General features: G+C 46.6%; 1 protein-coding gene across 2 annotated transcripts in view; it reads left to right on the top strand.

The window, feature by feature from the left end:
- The first annotated feature begins 6715 nt into the window (after nt 1–6715).
- The window catches only part of FLRT2 (fibronectin leucine rich transmembrane protein 2), a 132076-nt gene continuing 117250 nt past the window's right edge, over nt 6716–21541 (top strand). Inside the window, exon 1 of one of the 2 annotated variants that reach the window (XM_084841271.1) lies at nt 6716–7263. The gene's annotated coding sequence lies outside the window, so the exon portion shown is untranslated. Of the gene's footprint in view, nt 7264–11003; nt 11873–21541 lie in introns of those variants that run through there. The other variant, XM_084841278.1, reaches the window with a different exon arrangement.

The following is a 21541-nucleotide window of genomic DNA, read 5'->3' as shown; positions in this document are numbered from 1 at the left end:
CTATGCTATTTGCGTTCCCCTTTTTTTTCGCTGTTTTATCTTTAAATATTTTTAAAGATAAAATAAATCTTTAAATATTTAAATAAATATTTAAATATTTAAAGATACAGATACAGATTTAAATAAATCTTTAAATCTATAAATATTTACATAAGCTAAATCGGTGAAAAATATGGAACGCAAATGGCTGCCATCATAGCTGCTGCCATTTGCATATGCTGCGGTTTTTTGGGGTTTTTTTGAGGTTAGCCACGATAGGCTACGTAAATCCTTACGTAGCCTATCACGGCTGCCTGGCTGGACGCAAATGGCGGCCACTATGGTGGCTGCCATTTGCAACCACACCAGCCCATCCGTGGCTGGAAATCCGGCTGTGGACGGCCCTGGCCAGCTGCTCCGTGGCCTGGCCATGGAGCGGAGCCAGCCATCGAGGATTCCGGGGGGGAGGAGCGGATCGCCTCCCCCCCTGTTGAGGATTCCAGGGAGAGGGACGGAGTGCCTCCCCCCCCACCGTGAAAGATTCCGCAAAAAGGTGAGTTTCGTACATCCCTAGCTACCTCCACCAAAAGAGCCTTAAAACCCTCTGACTCTCCAGTATCCACTTTTAGGTAGTGTGGGTGTTGGTTGTTACTAGACATTGGGTCTAGTAACAACAAGAAAAGGGACCACAATGTTTCAAACAACAAAGTTTAAAAGTTTACTTTAAAAACAGCAACACTGTTAAAGGAAAAAGTTTCAACATCTAAATGAATACACACATACAGTATACCAAAAACAACAATGTAAGAGTAATAAGGTAATAAAATACCTAAGGATAAATGCATCCAGCTAACCTAATTAGACTGTGTCCCTATATGATGATGGTGATCCATCCCCATGTGTACAGTTGGAGATGGTGCATCAGGTGGGTGGAGAAGAGCTGTGTGTAGGCTTGTGCTCCCTTCAAAGTCCTTGGCCATGTCAGGTGGAGAAGTATCATCCAAACCATCCCTTTAAGTAGGATATGTCAGTGAAACATGAATGTATGTAAGACAAACACAATTGTGACAAAAAATATAGAGCCATGGTCAACTTCCATAAGAATGTTACTACTGATTAATGTTGAATTATTTCCCCAGAGGAAGAATGTGGATATTTGAAATGCTTCCAGAAATCTGATAACCAACCTGTTAATAAATCTTCTTCTATGTGTTGGCACTGCCTCTTCTTCACTCTTCTGCTCTGCAGCGTGGCCCTTCGGTTTGCAGCTCAGAGGCTTAAGCCTATGGTTGTTGCTGCACTAGACTAGTTAATCTCAAAGGGACTTGTGCATACCTTGTGCATAATATGCTTTCTTTATGCTCACTCTCCCCTTTTTTTAATTCCAACCCTAGCAACTTAAAAAAATATATATTCTGTAATGCACACAATTTTTATTTCATTTGCTAAAATGAGATGATGAAGAATCAATTTAAGGAGGAGCCTGTTTGCCAAAATGGAATGAGAAATTGCAGTTTAACTTGAGCTAAGCACCTGATTTACAACCCAATCCTATGCCTGTTTGCTATGAAGTTTGCTATGAAGCAAATACCACAAAGTTCCAATGGGACTTATGCTGAAGTAAGTGTACATAGGATTGTATTCTAACAACCCAATCCTACAAATGTTTACTCAGAAGAAAATACCACTATGTGCAATGGAGGTTACTCCCAGATAAAACTCCACAGGACTGAAGTCTATCAATAACAACAACAACAACAGCAGCAGCAGCAGCAGCAGGATATTGTGACAAAGGAGGTCCTGATTTTAAGGCACTTTGCAGCATTTTAAAGCATTCTTCATGAATAAGTATTTCTATTGTTATTAATTTGCAGTCCATTCAAGTAAATGCAAATACTCATTGACTTCAAAAGATCATTATTTACAGCCCTGAGAGAAATCCCATTATTTCTCCTTACCTTTTGCTCCTTGTTAAGGCAGAAATATCACTTCTGAATTTGGTTGGCTTTAGTGGTTGGAGGGATGTGTGTGTGTGCTCACTATCCCTGGTTTCAGTCTCTCCATTTTAGTGAGATTGATGTGCATCTCATCTTCTGTGCACTGTCCAGATCTTCCCCACTGGTGGTGTGTGATTTCCCCCACATAGAATATGATTGCATGAGTGACATGGGCACCTAGTGGAAGGGAATGTTGAATGACCAAGGGCTGATGCTCAGAAGTAGAGTACATACTTTGCATGCAAAGTCTCAGATTCAAAACCCTGGCATCTCCAAGTATAGCTAGGATAAGACTCCTGTGTGAAACTGGATAGCTGCTGTGAAACTATGGATAGCTGGATGGAACAATGGTCTGAATTCATATAGGGTTCCTTCCAGTGTTGCCAGGGCTCTGTGTTCAAAGCCCAGTTCTATACCAAGGTAATCCAAGCCAGTGTGGTGACTGTGGTACAGTGATTAGAGTGGTGGACTGGGGCTCGGGAGATATGTGTTCTAGCCCCCCACTGGCTCTCAGCCTAACCTTCCTCACTGGGGTACTGTGAGGATAAAATGGAGGGGAGAAGGACCATATAAGTGGCCTTGGTTTTCTTGCAAGAAAGGGGAAAAGGTGGGAAATAATAATAATAATAATAATAATAATAATAATAAATGTGTGCCAAAAGGCTAATTCTGTGGTTTGTATAAACTATGCATATATTTATTTCTTATTTTTGCCGATAGATAGAGACAGACAGACAGACAGACATTATTCCATGATGGCAGTGATCTCAGAATGGTTTACAGTATAGACATTTAGGCAGCAATATTGTACCCATTTAACTGGGAGTAAGCCCCATTGAACTCGGTGGGACTTCCTTCTAAGTAAACATTTATACAATCATGCTGTTAAACTATAAAACTACAATAAATAACAACCTTGGACAAAAACAGCACCTATAAAACATCACAAAATGAGGTAATGATTAAAAGTAACCATTTCCAGGTCAAAATCAATAACTCATTTAAGACAAATATCCCCTGGAATAAAACTAGGGGATATTTTTAAATAGCAGTAGGAAAGATAAGTGAACCTTCTTGGACCCAGAGTTCCCCATCTGGAGTACCACTACAAAGAAGGGCTGAGTTCTTATGGCTCTTCATCACAGGTACACTAATAAAATATAGCCTCATGGGAAGATCTCAGTACATAGGGAGGGACATATGGGGAAGGAAAGGAAGGAGTTTGATTCATTCATTCATCAGGAGTGGCATGAAGCTCTGTAAGGTACTGGCATCTTTATCCATGTCTACTGGAAATTTCATTCAGCCACTCCTTTGGCTTCTAGATTTGTCAGATGGGTATTGTCTGCTTTCTACCTATTTCCATAAGGGCTAGAAACTTGGTTTAAAAAACAACAAAAAACTAGGTTCTTTTGAAGCTGAATGTTGTGCTCGGTGCCATATTGTCTGTGTGTGTGTGCGCGTGTGTGCATGCACACTTGAGAGAAAGTGTTTCTATAGTCACTCAGAATCACATATACATACAACACACACAGTATAAAGTCCTGGATATGGCTGACAATATGAATGGGGACAAGCAAAGGGACACATGCAACCACCATATCCATGCCATCATTGAACCTTTTTCAGTTTCATTTTTTAAAGCATGCTTTAGGGAATATATATGTACTCTTATGTGCATTTGGGGATGCCTGTTTAGTCTTTTAACAGAAGCTCAGCTGTCCTCTTCCCCAGGGCAATGCTCCTCCATTTCACCAAACATTTTGCTTTCATTATATTCAGCCTGATCCTATGCATGTCTTATTCCTAAAAGAATCCTACTGAGTCCAATGGGACTCACTCCCAAGGGAGAATGCATACCTGTAGTAAGCACTCATCCTCTGAGTAAGGCTGCAATCCTATTCACATTGAGTTTGGATTAAGCGCAATTGAAGTCACTGGGACAGCACTGAGTTGCTAGTCTTTTGAAAGCTGCATGCTCCCTGCTGGAGCATACATCTATCTCCCCACTTCTTTCGTTCTTTCGTTCTTTTTGTTTTTACAAAAAGGGGAGGTGTTTGGCTGTGCACAGTCCCCCCCCAAAAAAACCTCCATCCTCATAGGAGTTCCCTATTTTCCCCATCCTTTACATATCGACTGACTCCGCCCACTCTATCACCTTGGGAAGGATATTCCCTCTCCCTTTACATTTTTTTTTCCCCCCCATAGGGATTAGCAGAAGTATCCCATGGGGGCTGCAGTTTTGAGAACACTTCCTTGGGACTTATTCTCCTGGCTGGAACACAATGGGATTTACTTCCACATTTTTTAAACAGAAATGCATGGCACTAGGCTGGAAAAGCCTCACATATAAATATGATTGCAAGATGCCGAAAGGATGGACCCATGCAACGCAGCCTTATGGCCACTCACTTGGGAGTGAAGCGCATAGAGCACCAGGAACTGATCCCAAGAAGGATTACAGGCAGAAGACTTACAAATACTAAACGGCTTCTCTCTTTTTTTTTTTTTAATTAAAAATATCATTTTTTTTAAAAAAAAAAATAGTATGAATCAGTAACCCAACACCACTCCGATCTAGGCGAACTTCTGAATAGGGGTTGCCTGGTTTTAGTTTGCTCAAGCTGGCTTCCTTTCCAATGATGGAAAAGATTTAATAATAAAAATATTAAAAACACCCCATGCTCCTTTTTTTTTTTTTTTTTTTAAAGCAGTGTTTAAGGGCTAAGTAATCGGACGATAACCAAGATTAATAATTCAGGGTGGTGGCGGCGGAATAAATCAACCTAAACGAAAGGCGAAGGGGGCGGGGTGGCAGCTTGGGGGTGGGCGATTACGCGCCCGCATGTCCCCTTTTCGACTCGGTCTTGCTATCGCGAACGTTCCTCCGATCGGCCTCCTCCGATACTCTACTGCCACCTTGGCTAACCGAAGGGATTTACACCGCAACTGTACAAACACGGCGTTACCTTTCTGCTCCTGGGCGCTTATCTTGCCTGTCCCAGCGAAGGCGATGTTTGCACCGCCCTCCCCGCCCCGCATAGTTTCCTCAGCCCCGCCGACTAGGACCAGAGAGTTATCAGATCTTCTCGAGGTGGGTTTTGGAAATCGAGGAAGCCGAGACGAGCAAATCAAGCACAGAACATCGCTCTGTTCGCTCTCCGTTCCCATTAGGGTTTATGTTACTCTGTTAGGAGATCGCTTTTGTGCCTTGACCGGGTTTTTTCTCTCTCTCTCCCTCTCTGTGTTTAATCTCGTGTAATCTGGAATTAAAATTTCCCGGAATGAACCAGACTGCAGCTGACATCCACAAACCATTTACTCCGGAATGACCCCGTTGCCGTCCCTGGTGCTCCTGCGCCGTGCTTTCTCACAGGGCTAAGTTACCTTGAGGACTCTGGGGAAGAGGCTACAAGAGGGTTCCCCCCCCCCCCATGTTCTGCCTTCAGTTCACATCAGTTCTCTGCACACGAGCTGGTTTAGGACGCCTGGTGACGGACGAGGTAGTAGTAGGCTGTGTAAAGTGAATTATATCCTAGATCTCCCTTCTCTCCGCCCCCGCCTTTCTCTCCCCCCCTCTCTCCCCCCCCCCTTTATGATTCCACGTGTGAGAGCAGGAGGGCAGAGCATCGAGGCCCTGAATTTCCTGGTCTCATCATTAGCAATTTGACTAACGCAGTCTTTGTTTGCCATTTACAACATGCCAACGTCCCTCGTAGCTTCTCGGCTGCAACGGGGAGCAAACTGACTTTGCTAACTATCCAGTCAGAGAGAGAGAGAGCGAGAGAGCGAGCTGTATCTAATTCATCTTCCAAGCACATGGGCGAAATAGGACTAGATCTCATCTAAGTAGGGCTTTGCTTAAACTAAGACGTAAATTGCCTCTCGACGCGCGGAGCGGGGCTTGTGCAAAGAGGGGGGAAGCGAGACTGCCAGTGGAGGCTGGTGGTTCAGATTTCGGTGGGGCTGTGCATCCATGCTGGGTTTCAATCAGAACCAGCCAGAACTTTAAAGGAGCTATCCAAGGTGCTGAACCCTATCTCCCATTCTGGCTGGTTCTGACTGAAACCCAGCATGGATGCACAGCCCCACCGAAATCCGAGCCACCATCTTCCACTGGAGACTGATTATCCTTCCTTGCCTTTTTTTCTTTCTTTCTTCCGTGCCACCATAAAATTCCTTTGTAAAGTTCTGGCTGGCTCTCCCTCTCACACAGACTCTCCCCCCTCCCGGAATGAACAATCATCTTCCTACGCCTCTTTAGAGAAACCAGGAAAGGGAGGGGGGTGATGATGAAGGATTGGGGCCTGGTGGTGGTGGGGGGGATCACTAATGGGAAATGTTACACTGCTGAGCTAGAAGCTTACCCCCCCGCCCCCAGCGCCGCGCGCTTGCAATGCAAGGCCCTGCGGTGCTAGAGCGGCTACCCGATGCAACCTAGAACTCGCCCCTTTTTTCTGGCCGTCGAGTTCAGCCCCAGCTTACGTCTGTTCATTCATCCCTTTCCAAACGCGTTACAAAGAGACGCGCAGCTTCAGCCACCCCCACCCCACCCCCCGGGCGGGGGGAGCGCGCGCGCGCGAGCGCTTCCCCGAGCAAGCCCGTCTCCAGACTCTCCCGGGCCAGCCATAACATAACCCTCCCCCCCGGCAGCGGCAGCAGGACCCTTCGCAGCAGCTCGCCTCTTCTTCCAGCGTCCCGCCCGCGAAGGGTTAAGCGGCCGCTGCCTCCCGCTCTTTGCTAGACGGCGGAGTTTCGAGGAAGGCGCTGTTCGAGGCAGGCGCCGCGGCGTGTTGCTGCTGCTGCAGCCGCCGCTCGAAAGCCATCAGGCTGATTCGGGGAAAGCAGCGGCCACCTCTGGGTCCTGGAGGCCGCGCGGCTTCCGCTGAAACCAGCCCCCGGGGAGCCTGCCGGGGGCGGCGGGCAGCGGCGGGGAAGGAGGCTTGCGCCGAAGGCGGAAAAGGGGGCGCGACTGGAGCCGCGACCGTCCTGCGGGCGTCTGGGCGCTCTCCGGGTCGAATGACCGGCTGGACAGCGGCGGCGGCGGCGGCGGCGGCTCCGGGAGCTTCTCTTTGCTCGTCGCTCTCTGGGAGAGAATCCGATCTAGCGGGGGGAGAGGAGGATGAGGACGAGCGTGGCGTTCGCCAGCTATGGAACCAGGCCAGCCCTTGGCGGTGATCCTTAAACCAGGACAATGCAGGAATCGAGCCGCGTCCCTCTCCACCTTCCTGACCCAGTGGGGTTTGGGTGAGATCCAGAGGGAGAAGAGCCGCGGCAGCCTCGCCAGGTAAAGCGGCTTCCCTAGCCCTTTCTCTCGTCTCCTTTCCCTCCGCCGATGCTTCCCCTTCCCATCTGCTTAATAATAATAATAATAATAATAAGGTCGATGAATAACAAACAAAGAAATCAATCCCAGAACTTGAGGACGCGCGTCCTTCTGCCAGAGTTGTATGCTTCATTCGGAGGACCAGAGAGGCGTGCAAGCCGGGTTAGGTTCCGTGGGGCTGCGGCGTGGTGGGGGCTCGTTGGAGAGAAAACCTGGGGAATCTCTCCCCAAGGCAGGAAGGATCGCCTACATTAACATCCAGCAAGAGACTTTGGGAAGGTTGTGTGTGTGTGTGTGATGCTTGCGATCCTGAAAACACTTACTCCAGAGTAGTCCCCCTTTTGGCCAATGTCATTCTGATTTTCAGCCTGGCAGGTTCAGTTTGGTTGTGTCACGTCTCTCTCTCTCTCTCTCTCTCTCTCTCTGTGTGTGTGTGTGTGTATTGGGGTGGATTAATTTCCCATCAGAAGGATCTTTGTTTCCTTTCCCCCCCGTTTTTCGAATCCTTCGGACTCCACCACAAAAGATCCACGTGGATCCCGAATTCCCGATCTGTTTTTGTGAAGGAGACTACGTCTGAGCGGGGCCAAAGCTAGGGTTTTCCTTCTCCCGCTCCACACCTGTTTGTCGTGCAGCCTGAGCCTGTGCGTGCTTACTCGCAAGTAACTTCCATGCGAGTTCAATGGGACTTTCTTTCTCCCAGGCAAATACGGATCGGATCGGGATGCGAACAAGATCGGCACGGATTTTAGGAAAGGGGGGGCTGTCTCTCTCGCTCTTCCCGCCCCTATGAATTTAACTCACACATGAACGACTTACAAATAAGGATCCAGAATCAATCAAGCGGAGACGCTGAGTGGCTCAGTCCTTGTGGGTCCCCCCCTTTCTTTTTACCCCCCCCTTTAATCAATACACTGCTGAAGCAAATAAGACCCTTGTATTCCCCCCCCCCCTTCCCGCCAGTCAATCACTGTCTCGCAAATGTCTTTTTCCACCCCGTTTTTCGCCTCCGCAGAAGAGGGGAACTTGAGGGCTGTTTTTAACTCCTTCGAGCCTGCTCGTTTCCTTCCTTCTTCAGTGAGACCAGGAAGGAAGGGAAAACCACACGCCCAAACCAGGCTCCGCGGCAGCTCGGCTCCCCCGTCCCTCTCCGCAGGCTGCATTTTACGAGGGTGCCAGCCCCTCGCTAACTGACAGCGTTTCCTCCAGATCTCTCTTCCCTTCTCCCTCTCCTGCGGTCATCGCCCCACTCCAGCGATTTCGTTTTTCCAACGGGTGGGTAGGTGGCACCCTCTTCCCGGGGTGGGGGTGGGGACGTGGATTCGTCTGTAGTGGAAAAGTAGACCAGGCCACCGTTAGCCGCGCGATCCTGCGAGCCTCGGCGACCGGCGTGCCACGATCACGAAGCTCAGGGGCCGGTGATGGGACGTGTGTGTGTGTGTGTATGTGTGTGTGTGTGTGAGAGAGAGAGAGAGAGAGAGAGAGAGAAAGGGAAGCATCTCCTAATTTGTGCCCAGGGCAATCTGGAGAAAGGTGTGCGTCTCCTTGAGCTGATCCGCTTCGTAATCCGCTGCTATTTGAGTTTCTCCGCTGCTCGGAAACGGCCAGCCAGGAGAGTCACGCACGCCACCTTTCCTTGGGGCGGTATATTCTTTTCACTGCACTGAGGTTTGGGTTTGTGTGTCTCTAGGCCGTATTATAAACGCGCCGGAAGTCTTTCTCCGGTTTCCAACGCGTTGCTGTCAACGTGAGAATCGGGGGTGGTGGCTAAGGAAAGGACTGCATGCGCGAACGGGGAAAAAAGGGAGAGGAGGAAACCGAAATACGACGAGCCCTTTCTGAGCGTCGGTGTGGCCGAAGCCATTCGCTTCCCAGGAAGGCTCAGTATCCAGACGTTAGAACGATTTTATTTATTGAATTATTTCTATACCGCCCGATAGCGGGAGCTATCTGGCGGTTCACAAAAATTAGGCCTGGCGGTTCGCTCACGTGTCTGTGCGTGGTTTGCAATCCCATACGCCCTTACCTCGGAGTTGAGGTCATTGAACTCCCTTCTGCTTAAGGCATCCGTAGGATTACGCCGTTTGCCAACACTTCAGCGCTGAACCCCTGACGACTGTCAGCTTGAACGTCTGAACGGACCCCATTAAAAAGTATTGTGTTGAAGTTCACCGCCTTAATGGCTTAAAAAAGCAAATAAGACGGCATGTACGTAATACTAATAATGAAGTTGTATCTATAACGTTAGATCCGCCGATGGCCCTTTCACACCTGCAAGCCATCACTTAGCTTCTCTGTTGTCTAATGATGAAAATGTTTGTATGAAAGGCCCCCATCCCCAAATGAATCAGCATTGGGGGGAGGGCAGCATCTCCAGGGGGCTTTCAAAATGTTTTAAACAAATCCCCCCCCCCGTTGGGTATATGGCACTGATCATTTTCACCAATTTTCCTCCACCCCTGGCACTAAAGAATAATGTAAAACATGCGATCTGGATAAGTGTGTGTGTGTATAAACCAGCAAGATCCAACTGGTCCAACTTCTCTTTTTCCCTTCCCATTTGCATTTAGCAAGGTTCCTCTAACACACAATTGTGATAACGTGCCGAAAATCCCCTCCGCGCAGTACCAGATGATTTTAGTTGTTAAATTGACTCTCCCGCCCCCCTCCCTCAAATGGCTTAATGGTTGCCCCAAATGCATCATTTATGGTTGTTGTTTTTGACTTATATATGGGAAAGAGACCCATGTGGATCTATCTACACGCACGCTCCTGGATTTCTCCAGCCTTTTAGAAAAGTCCAGATAACACAAAACAGATATCTCCGTTCTCCGGAGATCTGTGGATGTATTTATTGATTTGATTTGCCAGATAGAAGTTCAAAGGGGGGGGGGGCACTCATGCGCTGCATCCGCTCATGGGCTGCATCCACAACGCCACCCTGGTGAAGATTCTCTTCCTCTCTCCTACACACACACACACCCTTCTCCTTCTTAATGACTACCATTAATTTATGTTATCCCAGAGAAGGGAGTTCCTTCCTTTTAATTTTTATTCCCATGGAAGGGGAGCGTTCATCTGCTCCCAGGCACCGTAGGATACAAACACGGGGTAAAACCAGATGGCCTTTATTCCTCAGGGCTGGGAGGGGAGGAGTGAGTGTGTGTGTGTGTGGGGGGGGGGTATTTCAAAAGCCAGGAAACCTCTTGGATACCGACGGTCCTGCTTTCTGGGACCAGGGAAGGTTTTCTGTCTTGTTTTGCCAGGGAGCCTCTATTGGGGCAGCGAAAGCGGCTAATACACGCGCCCGCCCGGCCGCGCGGGGCAGGGCGGAGAAGTGGAAGGCTGAGCTCCGAAGATTGATTCCACTTAGTCCTGTGCCCCGTATTCTACCTGATAGATACGCGCTGAAAAGAAAAAAAAGGGGGGGGGGAGTGCAGGGGACTACTGATAATGCAGGGAGAAGCGCCGCTTTGGCTGCAGAACTTTTCGGTACAGGCTGGGTTAACTTTTTTGGGGGGGTAAGACCCGAACTCGACTTTGCCTCTTGGGAAGCTTTCAGGTTGCAGCCCTGCCTTCCAAGCATTCTTTAACCCAGAAATGTGGGAGGGACTCCAGGAGGGAGGGAGGGAGGGGAGGGGGCTATCCACTGAATTCATTACTGTAAACATCTCTCTGGGGTGTCAGGCGAGGAGAAGGGGGAGAGGAGGGGGGCGAGCGCAAAGAGAGGCACGGCTCCCATTCGCGGGGAAGAGTCAGCCTGCGGACCTCATTACTGCGGAGATCAACCTGCGGAGCAGCCCCGGCTCTCCCGCAGGCCGGCGCGGGACTCGGTCGGGGGGCAGAGCGGGAGGAGGCGCTCGCTCGCTCGCTCGCACGCACGCACACGCGCTGGCAGCTTTGCGCGCCCGCGCGCGCCCGCATGTGCCCGCCGCCTCTGGAGACTTCCCCGCGCCCTGCCCGCCCGCGCGTCCTCCGCCTCGTCCTCCGCCCCGCGTGAGCCTCTCCCCCGATCTCCGAGGGCCGAGAGGCGCCCGGCGGCGGCAGGCTCCGTCGGGCGCGCGGCTCCGCTCCGCCCGCTGCTGGCGTGAGTTGGGCGGGGAGGGGGCCGTTCCCGCCCGCCGGCCCCTCTCCGCCTTCTCCCTGGGCGGCGGGGACCGAGCGCGGCGAGAGCGGGCGCGGGCGCGCGTTCTCGGGGATGCGTGCGCCCCGGGCTGCGCGCTGGAGGGGCACGGGCGAGGATGCGGCCGCTGCCTCGCCGTAAGAGAGGGCGGCGAAAGAAAGTGACGCGCGCGCTCCGCGGAGCGGGAGCCGGCGGCGGCGGCACCGGAGGCCCGCGCCGCCAGCCTGCGCGGGAGAAGAGGGGGACCCCCCGGCGCGGCAGCGAGCTGGGCATCGCGGCGGCCTCTCCGCGCCGCGCTGGATACCGCACGAGGCGGCGGTCGGCGCGCAGGAGGCGCCGCCGCGGCGACGGCCGCCAAAGCCCGGCCGTTCCAGGACCAAAGACGCCCGGGGGATTACGAGCAGCCGAGTCGGAGGAGGTCGCCGCTCAGGGTCTCCGATCTTCCAGGTAGAGGGGGGCTCCCGCGGCTTTCCTGGGACGTGCCCTTTCCCGCCTTCTCCCCGATTCAGCAGCTGTAGCCTCGCTCCCCCCCCCCCCGCATCCCCTCGCCTATTCCCGTCCCCAGAGAATGTTAAACATAAAAGAAAGTGATTTGGGACTAGATTAGAGAGATCACTAGCCGCCTCGTTAGAAGGGATATACGTGTCTGCTTGTGTGTACGTGTGTGTGTGTGTGTGTGTGTGTGTGTGAGAGAGAGAGAGAGAGAGAGAGAGAGAGAGAGAGAGAAGCACGCAGGTATGACCGCAGAGAAATGTACCAATGGGCTGCATGTGACAAGTGTAGGGAAAAAGGAAAGGTGTAGGAATTCTATACCAGGAGTGTGTGTGTGTGTGTGTGGAGAGAGAGAGAGAGAGAAAGTATCCAGGTGGATAGAGAGGGAAGCTTTCTAGCTTCCCTCCCTCATTCCCCAAGGACGCTTTAGCGCTCCTGCATGTGTCGTCTGGCCATTTCCTAGCCCTAAAAGCGACAAGCCCCTCCGTCTTCCCTTAGCCATCATCATCACGCCATCAAGTCAAGAGGCTGCTGCTGCTGCTACTGAACATCTGGAATGAGGGGTATCTTTGGGGAAAGGGCGGACCAGGAAGATTTCCTTTGGAAAGGAGAAGTTGAAAAGAGAGAAGCCAAGCTGGGAAAGGGAACATCAGGTTAGTCAGTGTGCTGACAAGCGTTATGAAATTCAAATGGAGGAGTGCGGGGAGGGAACTGTAAATTGCATCATTATTCATCAGATTCCCATCAATAGCTACATAAAGGTGGAATTGATGGCTTGGGGGAGGGAGAAGGAGTCAGAAATTGCATTTCAAGTCTATCAAGTGGACAGCAGCCTTATTTCATGGAGCTGGTCAGACAGATGATGACTACCGACAAGCCAAAGGGGGGGGGGGGTTGAACCAAACAGCTGAAAAAGCTCTCTAGAGTGTGAAATAAAACATACATTAAAAAAAGAAGCCAGCTGCAAACTAAGGGAGAAGCCATCAACCTTCTTCTCTGGAATGGAGAATCAGTCAACAGGAGCTTTTAATTAATTTTAATGGAGGAAATCTGTTTTAAGGCTTACAATAAGCTAATAAAGTCCAAGGCACAAATCCATGCAAAAACCTGTGCTTGCATATAGAAAGTGCTGATTAGATTTCTGTAGTTGCTGAATTTATTTATTTTTATTTTATGTTATTTGCTTTGATTCGGGTTAGCAGGAAGAGAGAAAGAGAGCATTGTGGGGGGGGGGGATAGAAAAAGGCTAAATATAAGCCAAGCTCTATATCTTACACACAAGCATATTCAGAGGTGCCTCTTATTGACTGCCTCTTAGCTTCTCGGTGCTTACAAACTAATAAAACCAATTTGGAGGTGAAACTTAATCTTCTGCAGGCAGTGTAATTCTACAGTCCTCGTTATGTCAAAAAAAGAAAAGAAAAAGGGAACCAACTCTCATGATTCTCAGCTCTTTCATCCATGGATTCATTCACTGAGGGGAAGTCCTTTTCCAGAAACATTTGTGAATCCATCCTGGAGTCAAGAGAAACAAAAGGGACAGGCCCTCAGTGAAGAGGTGTGTGTGTGTGTGTGTGTGTGTGTACGTGCGTCTCAGAAACACTCTTGAAAGGTGGCATTTTTCACTCAAGGCTGTGGCGTTTTGATATTTACAGAAAGGGTCTCGGTGGGTTTGGCTATCCTTGGAGGTGGTCACTGCATATTTCTAGGCACAGGAGGGACAGAGCTGGGCAACAGGACTCTGGAGAGGTTGATTCATTTTCTTTCAAAATGGCACTAACCTGTCTGACCTATTGAAAAGGACACAAAATAAAGGGTTGCACATAGTGTGAAAGCCTCCGGCAGCCAGCCATTTCTGTTACATGTAGCAGCACTATTTCTCGGGCCCTTTCTGTTTAGATGTGACAGGACTATTTCTTTCATTCTTCTTCTGGCCTTATTTTCTGAAGATGACTGTCACTCCATCCCCTCCTTACCCTTTCGACAGCAGAGAACAAAACCTTCCCACCTCTCCCGGAGCCCCACTATCTTTCTGCCCATCAAGCCCAGGTAATCACCGTCACTTCTCTCACTTTCCCCTATCTTATGTAGTCCCAGAGCCCTGTACTACACCAGAAAGCCAGGTGGCTACAATACCTATCAACCTATTCTAAGCCTACCGTCTCCTCTCCCCAAGCTTCTCTTATGGGTCAAGCCCAGGACATTACACATTGCGCTAGCAAACACTGTGAACTTCGCCTTGGTTTTAAAACAGGCTCGGTTGTTTGCGGGTAGTGTTGCAATGGTTAAAAGACAAAGAAGAGTGGAAAGTATAGGCTAAGCACCGCTAAGAAGTGGACTTCCATGTTAATTGGCCTCTGATCAGAATGCTGGATGCTCTTTGCAGAAGTCTCAGGTTTAGACAAAAGAGAAATAGTTGGAATGCACGCAGGCTAGGCTAAGGATCACCTCGTACTTACTTATACATATATACACACACATGCGTTTTGTGAGATGTGATTGTTATCTGCCTTTGACTTTCAGTCTCTGGATTTAATTTGAGCCGTTGCTATAAGTCATGATTATATCCTGGCCTGCCAGAGGAGTTTGATATAGAATTAGGCTTATCTGCAGAAAACAACCCCACCTCCTCCACCCATTTTAAAAATGCACAAAACGGGCAATGGTTTTAGGCAAGGATCAAGGAATGTGTCTGTGTCTGTAAATGGTTAGAAAGGAAACTCAGTTATGGAGAGCCTTGTTGAATTGATATTTTTCCTATCTATTCCATCCTTGGCATCAAAAGTAGAGGTTTACTTCTTCGAAAACAAGCTGGAGTTCCAGTATGTTAACAACTGTGGGCTTTCTTCTACTGCACTTTATAGATAAAGGAAATATCCTCTCTTAAGAGAATATTGTTTGTTTCCAAGAAAGAGAGTCTCTTAGTCATCTCTGCACCCTCCACTCTTAATCTAAAAGTGAGTTCATTTTTCACTAGATTACTTTCATATAACTTTGTGGTTTCTGCCACAGTGATTCAAATTCAGTCCATTAGTGACCTCTATCTGTGAGAAGTGTACAATCAATGCATTCTCCCCTCCCTCCTTTTTTTCTGCAAAGTATATTGGTGCGGGGGTGGGGGGTGGACATCTGAATTGCTTGGAATGCTGATAAATTACTCAGTTTGCTTGCTGCGTTCAAAGATGGTGTTCACTCTAGGTTCTCAGTATTTTGGCAGTACAAGGTTCGAACAAATACAAGTTAACTCCAACCCATGGTTAACAATCAGTCATTGAGTTTATTGATCCAGTCAACAATCAGTTTATTGATCCAGTCAATGTAATAATAGTAACAATAAGAATACACCAGCCACTTGGACAAGGTTCTGTGTAGTTCACTTGTGATCATGGATTGGCCATCTTAACTAAATCGAGAGACAAAATGCAGTTTGGTCCATTGATGGTCTACATTTGCTTCAGAAGGTCTGTTCTTTGAGTATTGTCCCCATAGGAACACGTAAAATTGAAACTTGAAATGCATAACTTAGCAAAGGTGTACAGTAACCTCCATTTAAGTATAGTAGCAACATGCTCGTAGTAATAGCATCCCCCCCCCCCAACCACACCCATCTGTGTCTATACTGTGAATACACATCAGAGATCAAGGGACTGGGCTGTTGTTAACAGATGGTCCCTTTTGGGAGATTATTAAACCCAGCTTCCCAATACTAATTTGTCTCTTGCTTGTATCCAGTTTCATATTTCATGTTCTAGTTAATTATTGTGAATTGTGAATTGGGGGCTTAAATAATTACATTGCTTTGATAAGGGGAATAGTTTTGTTTGACATTTTCCAGATGATATTTGATGTATTAGTGCTGGGGTAATATGGTGACATTAGATGCTTGACAATTCTTTATTTCCTTTTGGCAAGCCTTTGCCCAGAAGTAATTCTTTGGAGGCTTTCTTTATTTCCTTTTTTCCTTTCTTAACTGACATTTTAGAAGAGCTGAAAGGCGCCCAAGACTAATACGTGGTGTTTTTGTTGTGCTTCTTTGGAAACAACTTGTGCTCTTTACTGAAAAAAAAGTCAAAGGAAACCACACAAAGCAAGTATTCTGAAGAAGACTGCATCGGCATCAAGCTGATAGTATTAAGCTTAATTTTGTTTCGTAAAGCCACATATGATCTATAGTTCCATCCCACAACTAACCTAATTGTTATATCTTTAGTTTTTGTGAACCTCCCAGAGAGCTTCTGCTATTGGGTGGTATAGAAATAAAATACATAAATAAATACCTTGGGGTCTTTTCATCATAAAACTGGCTGTTTATAAAAGGCAAATACTTTGGCAGAAAATAATCCAGTCTGTTTTGAACGTCTTCCAGTTCAGCCATCCAGTCAAATGCTTAGCTAGTGCAATGAACTTAGTTATTTCCAGCCAGTGGCCCAAACTGTTGTGATCTTCCTGTTCTGTGCTTCTTTACCAGTAAGTTACACAACTAACAATCTTTATTTCTCTTTGATTTTTTCTCCTGACGTGGGCCTTTGAATTGAATTGAAGCTCAGCTCTGGTGAGCTCTTAAAACAAATTTGTTATGTTAGATCCAGGATTCTAGAAAACATAATGGTCCATAAAGAACTCTGCAAAACATCTTTAATTTAAAATGAAGAAAATAAAGAAAACATTCTATGTTTTCAGGCCTGCTTCTTAAAGGTCCTTTGTCTACTTTATACTGAGCCAGACCTGTGTGGTTTATTTATTTCAAAGCTAGCCCCTATTGATTTGGTTTAATGTGAGGCATATCTTTCCTTCTGTATACAGAGTTATAGAAACTGATCATGCATTTAGGTAAATCGTCCACTAAAGCGTAGACATCAGTCCCCAAACTGCTTACTGGCAGGCAGTTCTATTGGCTTAAATGGGATTATTCCACAGTGTGGGTGCAGCGTATCAATTGCAGAATTTTGAATTTGTGTGTGTGTGTGCTCACTTCTTTAGATGTTGCTGTACCTATTCCCTTTCTATAAAATCAAATGGGATTTTGTGATGAGGATCATCCTATAGATTCCAGTCTTGCAACTTGCCAGAGTCATTCCATTGGCCTAATCCTGGGTTCCCTGCTCCCACCACCCTTGAGTACCTATTGGCACATTTTGATCAGGCTTTGAAAGATGTGGGAAGTGCAGGCTTGCAGGATTGGTCCTCCCCTGCTTCTCCCCACAGATCAATCCCCTAAAGGTCACAACAAATATTCCAACATGGCTTTTTGAGTCCTTCATAATTATTAATCACTGGGCAGCTAGTCAACTGATAAATTAATAGAGTAATTCCCTGTGACAGTTTATGGGCTAAGGACCACAGTCACAGAAATTATCATAAAGGAAAATGATTTGCAAACATATTGGGGGTGAGAACCTTTCAATGCTCATGATAATCAAAGAGTCCAATCCTGATAAACTCTCGTCTGTGTGGGACCTGAGCCTGTAAAAAAAAAAATCAGCATTCGGATAATTTTGATTCCTTCGACTTGTTGGCTCTTTAAACTTACAGAGGCTTGGGCTGATCTCTGTCTTAAATTTGCTTGATTCTGAAGGGATGAAGTGGTGGTGGTTGTAATAATGTTTTATAATTCACTGTTGAAACCTAAAGCTGAAATAAGCCTTTAAAGTAAAGGAGAAAGAGCCCAATCTTTTGGGACACTCTCCTGTGCAACTTCCACTGAACCAAACAGTAGCTATGGAAATACAGCTATGGAACTTTCCATTCCATTGGCCCTCTATAGGAAAGCTCAGAGTTTCAGCCTTACAGGAAATGCATCAATGCCTTCTTGAAATTCCCTTGGGATTGCTTGAATTAAACCAAAGGTTTATTACATGTTCTTCAATTTAGGATGCATGCATATACCTTGGAGCAGTTGCCATTTGTCATCTGTTGTAGGCAACATTTACCCTTGGGCAGATCCATGTGCGTGACGTGACCAGTATTTTAGACTTGCGGCTTCCTTAAGGTCAACTGGTGCAGCAATTAAGGAGCCAAGCATAATATTTATTTTATTTTATTATTAAATTTATTAATCGCCCATCTGGCTGGTCACCCAGCCACTCTGGGCGATGTACAGCACACAATAAAAACAGTTTAAAACAATAAAATTCTACAATAAAAACATTTTCTAAAATACCCTAACCCACCCCAAATATGTGGAAGGGGTAAAGCCCCCAGTTATTGTTCCCCTTGACAGGGAAGTTTAAGACTGGCCAAAGCAGGTCTTCCCTCAGCCCGGAATAATTGTGCCTAAACACATTGGGCCTGTCTTCCCAGAGATGTTTGCCCTTTGATATTTCTGTACCATCTAATCCTAGACATGTCTCTGAAAGTAGCTGCTATAAACTGTCCACCAGCTATTACGTGATACACTGATATAAAAGGTCAGACCCCAGAATGGAAACTGATTCCAGTACCTTATTGGGATAGAAATGGGTTATTGCTGCCAAGAATGACACTCCCAACTGCAGCTGGTGGTACATGTCATTGTCGTAATAAGCAGAAACAAATGGGAAACCATAGGTCAAAGGGAAGGAAATGTTCCATTTCTCGACTGTAGCAATGAAAAGGGTCCAAACGCACCCTGCGTCTTTTGACCGAAAATGAAAATACCCATCTGCAAGATGGGACTGCAACCCATAATACACAGTCACTGTTGTGAGATTTGACTGTTCGATGTTGAGGACCTCACTGTAAACAAAACAAAGATGCTATAAAAGCATGTTTCCGCCCTCTCGACTATAGCTGCTTGCGGTGTTGCAGTTGCAATTCTTTAATTGAAAGGTAAAACAGCTTTTGCTGAAAAAATAACCCAGTACAGTGCTCTTACACATTGATCAGGGATCCTTTCTATTTGGTGGGGGAACATTCATCTGTGAATGTTGCACCTCTACTACACAGATGTGAGATAATGTGCAGTGGAGGCAGTAGGCAATGTGTGTGTGTGTGTGTGCGCGCGCGCACATGCGTGCTTGTGCGCCTTTTTCTCTTTGAAGGAAAGGATCACGTGAATTGGATTTATTATCTACAACATACACTATGTCATGCATGCAGTGGGGAGGGAACTTGTGTCTATTCCCTCACGGTGCATACAGGTCACTAGAGTATGTGAATAAGAGCTCAGTGTATGCACTGGGTCTACTTCAAGGCAGACCATGATTAAACATAGAGGCTGATAACTCAGGTCCCACCCAGAGTTCCTTCTCTTTTATGTAATGACACCTGGAACATCTAAGTGGTTGGCTTCTCTCTCTTTTTTTAAGCTGTGATAAAGCTTTTTTTAAAGCTGTCATTTGGACAGCAACTGAATAATAGAATCATGATGTTGCAAGGTACAAAACAGACACCAAGTCCAACTCCTGTTCCAGAGGCTGGACCATCTTGTCTACTAGGCTTCAAGAGACCCTGCTATGCAATCAAGACCATAGTTAATGCAAGCATGCAGAGGAGGCATTTGTTGAGCAGATCTCTGTCCAGATGGCTCAAGCAATCAAGTCAGTCCACATGCTTCAGGGAAAAGTAACCTTCTTCTCCCAAGTTGCTGATAACAAATAGTAATAACACCCCCAGGCAGTTGATTTATCTTCCATATAGGCCTATTTAATCTATGTTGCATTACTTGAAATGTAAGCAATTTTGACTGGTGCACATTGTGTATTTTAAAGAAGTAAATGTTAATCAGAGTCAAGTTCCCCAGACGCTCTTGAAAATGACAAGCAAATTGAGAACATCTGACAACTGGGAGAGCTGGCTGATAGTCTAGAACTTTATCAAAAAGGAAGACTTAAAAAAATGTTGGAATGCCTTGGCATACTTTGATGTCTCCATTACTTTGACATTATTAATAGAGAAAGTTGACTTACCCTCCCCCCTCCCCCCAGTAGCACACAACTATTTCAGTTGTTCCTACTACTTCCTGTGTATTTTTTCCCCCCGGAAGAATCATAGGTCTGTGCGGTGGTCAGTTTTGTCTAAAACAAAAAAAGGGAGTGGGGAAAGAACATTTCCAGTTCTTTGCAACAGCATCTCTCTGTTGGCTGGCCCTCAGGAAATGAAGTGTCAAACCCTAGAACTTGAAATGCAAGTTTCTGTATCTTTAGCTAAATGTGTTGAAATCTGAGCAGAGAGAGAGAGGCGCACATCTTTTCACACTTCTGGTGTAACATCTGAAGTGGTGACTCTCCCATCTCACAGTGAAATGCATGAGCTTGATGCGCAAACAGGATATGTAGGTCATTCATGCATCCTGCCTGGGACCTTCCTTCTAACAAATGAACTTAGTGACTCTCTCTTTTAGGGATGTTATGCAAAGGTGGACTGGAACATGACTTTGGCTGTGGGAGAAGAGAGACCAAGAGCAGGCTTGCTTATTAACTGATCTAACTGTCCTACCAGAAGCACAACTCTCTCTCCCTTTCTCTCCCTTTCTCTCTCTCTCTGGAGGTTTTGGGGTGGGAAGCATTGCTAGATATGATGAGTAGATTCCATTGTTTGGACAGGGTGAAGAATGCATGGATTCTTCACAATGTCACTATATGGAACTGCCCTTTGCAATATTTTTTTTGTTCAGAATCACCCCATTGTAAAACATGGTCTGCCAATCATCATCATTGAACTTATCTCAGACTTTTAATGTTAGCCTGTACACAGGCTGTTATCAGCCTAAGTGCCTTTCTTTCGATGTAATCTGTTTCGGCATTAAGGATTAATTTCTGCTAGATGTTGGCTGGGCAGAAGGTAGATTGGGATTGACTGGGAGGTCTCTGAGTAATTTGAAGTAGATTGGCAAAGATTTCTGACTTCCAGTTGTTTAACAATGGAAGCAACAAAATGATCCCTGCTCCAGATTATCTGGCTGAAATGAAGAAAGCTGGGGTGGGGGTGGGGTGGGGTTGTAACCAGAAGTTACGAACTGTGCCGGTTCAGTTCTGGTACTCAAAACAAATGCCCGGACTCAGAATTATTTAATTAAGTGTATGCCTTTTGTACCTGACTCTGATTCTTGGGGTAGAAAAAACAAAGTAGATCTCACAAGCCTGAAGTCTGGCTTCTGTACTAGGTGAAGAGAAAGAAAGAAAAAGAAAGAAAGAAAGAAAGAAAGAAAGAGGCATATAAAGCATTGTTATTTCACTACCTGAATTCATTCTTCTTGATCACACACTTACAAGGCTCCAAGCAAATATATTAATGTTCCATCTACAGATTGCATGGCTTCTTTACTGATTTAGTAATGTTCTTCCATTGTATTATTTATTGAATTGAAGTATGCAGAGATGGAAAAGACCCCCCCCCCCGCACTGCAGTTTATACCCTGCCTGTTTACAGATATTGTAGGGGATCTATTCCTTTGGGATATTTTAGCTGTTATAAGGATTTCCAGTCTGAGAATCCCAATTTTATTTTCCTTTTTCCGTGCGTCCAGTGATTTCTTTAATTTGCAACTCTGTGATTGTTCAGAAATGCCACATTTCACCAGTGCTTTCCAAAGGAAAGCTGCAAAGGGTATCTTCAACACAGAGTTGTCTAATGCAGATAAAGCACTGTGAATTGCTAAGTTCATTGCTCCAGGCTGGTCTGTGCCCAGCAGTAATGCTCACAATA

Source organism: Heloderma suspectum, chromosome 1 (assembly GCF_057233095.1).
Source record: "Heloderma suspectum isolate Gila_16-S chromosome 1, 16-S_ref, whole genome shotgun sequence".
NCBI classification, from domain to species: Eukaryota; Metazoa; Chordata; class Lepidosauria; order Squamata; family Helodermatidae; genus Heloderma; species Heloderma suspectum.
This window is presented reverse-complemented; position numbering and strand designations above follow the sequence as displayed.